At 48.0% G+C, this 9040-nt stretch overlaps 1 protein-coding gene across 1 annotated transcript in view; it reads right to left on the reverse strand.

Annotated features, from left to right (window-relative positions):
- The window catches only part of PAPSS1 (3'-phosphoadenosine 5'-phosphosulfate synthase 1), a 55242-nt gene extending 55124 nt beyond the window's left edge, over positions 1–118 (reverse strand). The window contains exon 1 of the mRNA XM_045537428.1: positions 39–118. The gene's annotated coding sequence lies outside the window, so the exon portion shown is untranslated. The remainder of the gene's footprint in view (positions 1–38) is intronic.
- Between the last annotated feature and the right edge of the window lie 8922 nt (positions 119–9040).

A 9040-nucleotide genomic window follows, 5' to 3' on the forward strand; every position in this document is an offset into this window, starting at 1 on the left:
CAGGCAGGGAAATGGCACAAAACCCGGAGGGGACGTACAGTTCGAATCCTGCTTGCTCAGCAATTGCCCCACTCAATACTCCCAAACTGGGCCAACAGTGTGCTCGCACTGTCCAGCCAGGAATTTGCTGGAATCCCGGATGCTTTCCTGAAGTCCCTTCAACTGCAGACCCTGAATCATTCTCGGGTGGATATTCAGGCTGGAGGGAGCAGTCGCCACTAGATGGTGCCAGACTGCAGGTTTACAGGGGAGCAGCAGCTCCAAGACTGCTGGCTCTTTGCCCACTTCTGTTAATCTCGCTCTGAAAGACAAAAAAACTAAATCGAAGACAACAGGCTTCAGTATTTCACAAATGATATGGTAGCCTATATGAAAAAAATCGCAAAGACAACTTAGCCGAAACAATACATTACCATAACATCAACGTGCAAACTGTAGTTGCATGTCTGTAAAATCTACCAGGTATTCGGTAAACATTGCCATACCATAACTGGCACGAAGAAAACATGATTCAGAAAGAGATTGCGTTTAAATCACTCAAACATAAAATATCTAAAAATAAATCTAATACAGGATTATAAGGCCTGTACAGAAAAAAATTATAAAATTTCATTGAAAGACACTTAGGAGGCCGGGCGCGGTGGCTCGTGCCTGTCATCCCAGCACTCTGGGAGGCCGAGGCGGGAGGATCGCTCGAGGTCAGGAGTTCGAGACCAGCCTGAACAAGAGCGAGACCTCGTCTCTGCTAAAAATAGAAAGACATCATCTGGACAGCTAAAAATATATATAGAAAAAATTAGCCGGGCATGGTGGCGCATGCCTGTAGTCCCAGCTACTCGGGAGGCTGAGGCAGGAGGATCGCTTGAGCCCAGGAGTCTGAGGTTGCTGTGAGCGAGGCTGACGCCACGGCACTCACTCCAGCCCGGGCAACAGAGTGAGACTCTGCCTCAAAAAAAAAAAAAAAAAAAAACAACAAGTCAGCGCTTGTGCACGGACACCAAGGGACCACGGGAGGTCCGATCACAAGCCGTTACCTCCTCCCCACACCTCCTTTGGTTGTTTCACCTGTTCAGGGGCGTGACGGTCCCCCACTGCTAGCCTCCTGCTGCTGAAGGCCAGCGGGGAGAGAGCCTTCCACCCGGGAAGTCACCCTGGACATCCGGCCAACCGAGGCATTGGCTCCTGTGGGGAGAGGGACGTCGCGGCTTGGAAGCTCCAGCTGAGGACATCCTGACGGGACACTCTGCAGGAAGATCGTGCGCTGCTGTGAGGGAGCCTCGCCTGCTCTGACTCCTCTCCTGCTTCCCTTTCAGTCTGTGGCATCCTGCCCCGGTACGCTGCGGCGTTTCCGTGCATTGACCTCTTAGCTGCATTCCGTGTCTCTCATTAAATCTCGTTTTTATCCCAGTGTTCTGCTTAGCAGAGATCCTGGCTCATAGCACCAACGGTAAATTTTTGTTATAATAGTTATTATTATTGTCATTGTCATCTCACTCATAGAAAAGCCATAGTGTGGTGTATACATGCACATACACACACAGAGTAACTGAAGCATCCATCTTTTTTTTTTTTTTTTTTTTTTTTGAGGCAGAGTCCCACTCTGTCACCCTGTCTAGAGTGCCGTGGCGTCAGCCTCGCTCACAGCAACCTCAAACTCCTGAGCTCAAGCGATCCTCCTGCCTCAGCCTCCCAAGTAGCTGGGACTACAGGCACGCGCCACCATGCCCGGCTAATTTTTTTCTATATGTTTTTAGTTGTCCAACTGAGTTCTTTCTATTTTTAGTAGAGACAGGGCCTTGCCCTTGTTCAGGCTGGCCTCGAACTCCTGACCTCGAGCGATCCTCCCGCCTCGGCCTCCCAGAGTGCTGGATTACAGGCGTGAGCCACCGCGCCCGGCCAGCATCCATCTTTAGAATCTGAAATATGAGCTTTTGGATAAGGCTTCAGCTGTAGACAGCACATCAGTTCCCAAACTAAAAGATTTCCTTGTGTATCTTAAAACTGCCCTGGAAAATGCTAGTTGTGCAATATTAGCCATTTCCTCCTAAGGGAATTCTCTACCAATGCTTAGATATGAAACCTCTCTTCAGTAGACATGTATCTTTTGCCAAACCTGTTTGGAAAACCATTCAGCTGGAAGGTTTATTTGATCAATCTAGTTTGCGGCCAAGACACCTCTCTGTCCTGCAGTCAAAATTGAGAACGTTCCAGAATAAGCAAATCCATGGGAATAAAAAAAAACAAAAAACAAACAAACAAAAAATTTAGAACGTGTATCCTGAGCATAACTAGATCGTATCTGTAAAAAGACCAATATGAATGAAACCTTAGCAAAACAACTAACAATAACCACATAATCAAGGCAAAAGTTATACTGTAAGCTGTCAAGATTATGTTCATAGGAAAGGCACAGAAAAACAAATATTTTCATGGTCAAAATAAACAAACCGGGCTGTTTAGTTTGCTCACTCCACTGCGATTGAAGAATTTATCTAGTGTGTAGTACAGTTAGTGGTCAGACAGGTTCTGGAGCCAGACTCCCTGCATCTGAACCCCACTTCTCAGCACGTACCAGCTCCGCTCCCCTGGCCAGGCTAGTGAACTTTTCAGGGTCTCAGTCACACCTTCTGCAGAAGAAGGGAAGTCACACTACCCCTTCCATAGGGTTGTTATGAGGGTAAATCAGATAATGCAAATAAAATGGTTAGAATAGTGTCTGGCACATAGATATATTTGCTAAATATTATTATCATTATTATTTGATATAGGGTCTTGCTCTGTCTCCCAGGCTAGAGTGCAGTGGTGCCATCACAGCTCACAGCAACCTCAAACTCCTGGACTCAAGCAATACTCCTGGCTCGGCATCCCGAGTAGCTGGGACTACAGGTACACACTGCCATGCCCGGCTAATTTTTTTAAATTTTCTGTAGAGATGGGGTCTTGCAAGGTTGCCCAGGCTGATCTCGAACTCCTGGCCTCAAGCAGCCCTAATTTTTTAAATTTTTTGTAGAGATGAGGTCTTGCAAGTTTGCCCAGGCTGATCTCGAACTCCTCGACCGACTCAAGCAATACTCCTGGCTCGGCATCCCGGAATAGCTGGGACTACAGGTACACACTACCGTGCCCGGCTAATTTTTTTAAATTTTCTGTAGAGATGGGGTCTTGCAAGGTTGCCCAGGCTGAACTCGAACTCTTGTGCTCAAGCAGCCCTCCTGCCTTAGGCCTCCCAAAGTGCTGGGATCTCAGGCCTGAGCCCCAGAGCCCCGTGGGATGCCGTCCTCACTTCCAGCCGGGCTGCAAACTGAGTGAGTTTTCTTTCTCTCACCTTTGCACGGGCCCTTTCCTAGCGAGGACTTTGTGATGCTGAGTGAGCACAGGGCTCTGCAGAGAGTGCTGACCGATGGCCTCACCTCCTGCTCCCGCTGTGGGCAGGCTTCCTCCTGCAGGGCTGGGCACTGGGGAGCACTGGACGGGGGATCTTGGAGCCCCGTCTGCTGGCTCACAGGACGGCGAATGCTCCTCTCCGAGCAGACGGCAGGCAGAGGCCGCGCGTGGGTCCCGTGGTCTGTGCCCTCCTCCTCCAGGCAGGAAACCACGGCCCTGCCCCTGCGCCCAGGGCAACCACCTTGCAATGTTTGTCAGCGAACAGAGAACCAGGAGTTGGAAAGGGTGGGGCGGGGGACTTTGCTCTTCTTCATAAACCCTGCACTAATCGATGTGTTAGCTGAGTATTATTACTTTCTTTCTTTTTTTTTTTTTTTTAGTTTAAATCCCTCCTTAATTATTTGGGCGGCTGCCCCATCCCTTTGCAGGCAGAGCTTCCTGAAAGAACCGTCCCCACTTCCTACCTCCCTTCCTTTCCCTCCCATCCAATCTTTTTTTTTTTGAGACAGAGTCTCGCTCTGCTGCCCAGACTAGAGTGCCGTGGCATCAGCCTCGCTCACAGAAACCTCCAACTCCTGGGCTCAAGCGATCCTCCTGCCTCAGCCTCCCGAGTAGCTGGGACTACGAGTCTGTCCCACCACACCTGGCTAATTTTTCTATTTTTTTGTAGAGATGGGATGCTGAAATTTGGCCAGAGGCTTGAAGGAGATGAGGTCGGGAAGATATTTATGTCGTCTGTAGGAAAATCATTCCAGGCAAAAGGAAGACACACAACAAAGGTCCTTAGGTGAGAGCAGAGCTGGCATGTGCAAGGAACAGCATGGAGGCCAGGGGGAACAGAATGAGCGAGGACCATGGATGATGAGGTGATGGGAGTGGGTTGGAGGTGGGGGAATATAAGGGTTATATATCATTGGCATGACTGTGGCTTTAACTCAGAGTTAGACGTGGAGTCACTGCATGGTTTTGGAATAAAATAAAATTTAAAAGTCTCCTCTTAGTGCTGTGCAATGAATAAGTATTATAATAGATACAATAATGGAATATGGGTAAAATAATTAGGATATCTGGTCTTCCTAATGCAGAAATGTCAAACTTAACATGTACAAGGTTGAATTTTTAAGTGTTCTCCCCTGAATCTGTTCTTCCCCACAATCTTCCCTATCTCAGTAACCGGCTCCACCCAGAACCCGAGGCCAGACAGCTGTGAGTCAGACTCAGTTCCTCCTGTCTGTCACCTCCTTCTCCCTAAGTCCACCGCAACATCCTGTCCCTACCCGTGAACTCGCATCCCTGTTCAGCCCCATGATCTCTTGCCTGGCCTGTCACCGCTGCCTCCTAATTCCTCCTGCTGCTGCCACTGAGTCCAGCTCAATCCTTTTGAAAATGGAAATCGAACCACATCATTCTCTCTGGGAGGCCAAGGCAGGAGAATGACTTGAGGTCAGGAGTTTAAGACCAGCCTGAGCAAGAGCAAGACCCTGTCTCTACTAAAAATAGAAAGAAATGATCTGGACAGCTAAAAATATATATAGAAAAAATTAGCCAGGCATGGTGGCGCATGCCTGTAGTCCCAGCTACTCGGGAGGCTGAGGCAGGAGGATCGCTTGCGCCCAGGAGTTTGAGGTTGCTGTGAGCGAGGCTGACACCACGGACCTCTAGCCCTGGTTACAGAGCGAGAGTCTGTCTCAAAAAAAAAAAAACAAAAACAAAAACCCACATCGTTCTTTGCTTAAAACCTCTTAATGGGCTACGGGGAGAAACTGCTTAACAAGTGAGAGTTTTATTTGGAGCGGTGGGATTGTTTCGGAATTAGCTAAAGCGGTGGTTGAACAACACCGTGAATGTACCAAATCCCACGGAACCGTCCACTTTTCGATGGTTAGTTTTATGTTACGTGAATTTCACCTCAACTTTTAAAAAAATCCTTTAATAGCTTGTCACTGCATTTAAACTAAAACTTTTCTTACTCTGTGAGTTAGGTTTAGGTGTGGTTGCAAGTTTTCGAAAACCCAAAGTAATAGGGACTCGAGCAACATAGAAGTTTCTTTCTTTAACATTAAAAAAATGTCAGAGCAGCGGTGATCAGACAGCGTGTGATGGAGTCACTGGGTTGGACGCAGCTGCCCGAGGGGCCGAGTCGGCACCTAGCGCTGTCCCTCAGGATGTGATCTCAGCCCCACGTCACGGGACAGTGCGGTGCTACAGAGAAGACAACGGCCAAGTCAGATAAGGTTCTGGCTTCAAATGTGTGACAATGACCAGGGCGGCCTTTGCTAGAGCCACCGCAGCTGCAGGGACACGGCACCTGATGATTGAGGGGGGAGGGACCCCTCACTCAGGCATCCCTTGCCTTCATCCCTCCCATCATCATCACCCCAAAATAAATATTTTTTATTCATTTTTCCTTTTTTTAAATTTTATTTTCTACCTTCTCCAGATCAGATCATTTTTCAAATTTATTTTCTAAAAAGGAAAAAATTGCTGAGATGACCCTTTAAAACAATTCTTTGGGGGTAAAAAAAACTATCAAAATAGCTCGGAAAGCAGAAACAACAGAGCGATAAAACTTTCCACCGGGGAAGGGAGAAGAAGGCAACTGCGAGGCATTCCTTCGCTTTTTTCCTCTGCCACCCAAGCTCTATTTGTACTTGACGAGGCCAAACTAAACTTTTTGTCCTTGTTAGGAGCTGCAGGGATTTTTCCATTCTTCTTTTTTTTCCCAGACCGAAGCCGCCCTCTTCCAGCAGAGCTGGTTGACTTCAACTTTTCACCTTAATCCCATTGGATTCCTCTCCCCATTTTCTCCAGAGAATGTCATTTAAGTGACATATTTCAGCGCCAAAAGAATGAAGGAAATGTTTTAGTTGAATATTTTTATAGCACTGGTTACTACACAGTGGAGTTCGGATGCTCCAGGATAAAAAAAAAGGTTCTTTCGGACGCGTCCATCCTGCTGTCAATGTGATGGAAGAGTTCGTGGGAAGTGGTCTCAAGGACTAAGGAGTTGCCTTATTACATGGTGGCATCTCAGTTTGCTTTGATTTGTTGGCTGTTAATTTCCTTAAAACCTCTGCAATTCTAAGCATTTCTGCTCCTGCGAAGGAAGAACCGTGGAGCAGTTCAGTGCTGGGTCTCTGGAGCCGCTGCTCGGTCGGAGCCTGGCTGCTTCTCACCTGTCCCTCAGTTTCCCGTCCTGCTGGGATGTGAGGCTGAGATACGCCCGGCACGTCTCAAATGCAGGTGCCAGGTGTACACTTGCTGCCGTGGATCAAATGAGAGGCGAGACCGACACCATCCTGTGCTTATGACGATGACTCGCCATGTGACTTAGGCAAATGACTCAACATAAACCTTCCTTTAATTATTCGTAATCAAGTGTCTCCCTCACAAGATTGTTATGAAAATCACCTTAGATAGGCCAAGAAAAATGCTTGATGCAGGGTCTGGTGAGTACTAAACACTCAGTGTGAGCTAATATTGTCCAGCAAGAAAAGTCAATAAACAACCTGAGGAATGAAATGACTTATGATAGGAGAAGGTCAAGGTGCCGTAGGTGCACCCGGCGGGATATCTAATGTGAGTGCAGATAAATAAGGAGTTAGCCAGATAAAAAAGAAGGGAAGGGAGCTTTTAAAAGAGGAAGTCAGAGAAGAGCCTCCTCATTGTAAACAAACTCAGAGAAGTTTAACATGGTAAGACTGGGAGCTGAGGCCGGGCGCGGTGGCTCACGCCTGTCATCCCAGCACTCTGGGAGGCTGAGGCGGGAGGATCGCTCGAGGTCAGGAGTTCGAGACCAGCCTGAGCAAGAGCGAGACCCCGTCTCTACTAAAAATAGAAAGAAATTATATGGACAACTAAAAATATATATAGGAAAATTAGCTGGGCATGGTGGCGCATGCCTGTAGTCCCAGCTACTCGGGAGGCTGAGGCAGGAGGATCACTTGAGCCCAGGAGTTTGAGGCTGCTGTGAGCTGGGCTGACCCCACGGCACTCTAGCCCGGGTGACAGAGTGAGACTCTGTCTCCAAAAAAAAAAAAAAAAAAAGAGTGGGAGCTGGGCGTGGCAGGCAGAAATCAAGTCATTTATTCTCCCAGTTGTGCTTCACCCTGAGCAATGGGAGAAACCGGCCACTGTGGAATGGGCTGTAGCAGGGGAGCCACAAAGCCAGAAGGGCATTCTAGAAAGCACCCGTGCACTGGAACGGAGGGGACCAAAACTGGAGGCAGAAGATGTCACGTGTTCGGTTTGAAATGTCCTCTGTCCTCGTGTACGTAGAGTTTACAGTGACGGTCTCTTAGGTTCACCTCCTGTCACCTGCTGTACTGAGGCGTGTAATCTGTCCTCCTGAAACTCGCCACCATGTGGGGCCACACGCTCAGGTGCGAGAGGATCCTTCCAAGTGTTTGCTGGTTTGGGTGCTCCTGGTCTCCCACAGGGAGAGCAAGTCTCAGTCACACGTTGCCGAGACTCGTACCATTAGTCCTCTGTGCTGCCATGTGGAACTGCCCCCAGACACACCATGTGACCGGCGGTGTGGCAGAGATGAGAGCACCGCAGTTTTCCTTCCAGAAGTTTAATGTTTACCTTTTACCCGGAGGAGGACAAGTACTTCTTCATAAGATCCTAAAACGAGTCACAAGCATCTTTACCCCCTGACCATGCCCTCTCCAACTATTTTAAAATGATCCCCTGGAAATGGCTTAGGTGTTGGGGAGGACGGGGGTGTAAATGAGCTCTTTTGTGGGAGCCCAGCTCCCTGGAATTGCCTAATTCACCGTCAGAGCACAATGTGACTTGGCAGAGCGCACGCAGAGATTGCAAATCGCGATAAGATACATGAGTAATAAACATCTTACTCAAATAAAGAATAAATGCCATTTTAAAGGTCACTGGCCTCAACTGTTTTTCTCATAAAAAGCATCATGGGATTTGCAGAGGAAGGTGTTTTATGGTTCGTTTTTGTTTTTAATTTTGTCCAGTAGAAGCCCTGGGCAGAACAGCCTCCAGCACAATTTTAAGTCAAGGAGGGGAACTTAAACAGCATTTCCCTCTCTGTTATTCATTGTTCTTTGCATTCCCAGCCTGCCACCGTCTTGAAAGCAAGGAAAAGGACAAACTGATTCACATAAGACTTCAGTACACGTTTCTTAGTGTAAGGGGGACCCAATCCCAGGGAAGCAAAGATGATCTCAGACCCGAAGGCAAGAAGAACTTGCTGGAAAACATGGATTTGGAGTCAGGAAGGTAACAGAAGGCGGTGCAGGTCGGGACAGATTCTTCCTCCGCTCCTCCCCTGTGCAGCTTAGCTGCTAACTTCACACACCTTTCAAAGCTCCACCTCGAGATCCTTAACTGCCGCGACTGCTGCAGGATTCCTTCCACGCCGCTTATGCAAAAACACTCCTTGGCCGGAGCTCGGTTAAATTATATCATTACTTGGAACTGTGCCGACTCTGAAATAATAAACTTATAAATCTCTCTCTCTCTCTCTGACAACAGTGTCCTCAAGCCTACACTTCAAGTTCACGGAGCCTTCAGTCTTCACCCCTTTCCCCAATCTCAGCCTTTCCCAGCTTCAGCGACTCTCTAGTCTAACCTGAATTTTTTTTTTTTTTTTTTTTTTTTGAGACAGATTCTCACTCTGTCACCCTGG

Source organism: Lemur catta, chromosome 26 (genome assembly GCF_020740605.2).
Source record: "Lemur catta isolate mLemCat1 chromosome 26, mLemCat1.pri, whole genome shotgun sequence".
In the NCBI taxonomy this organism is placed as follows: domain Eukaryota; kingdom Metazoa; phylum Chordata; class Mammalia; order Primates; family Lemuridae; genus Lemur; species Lemur catta.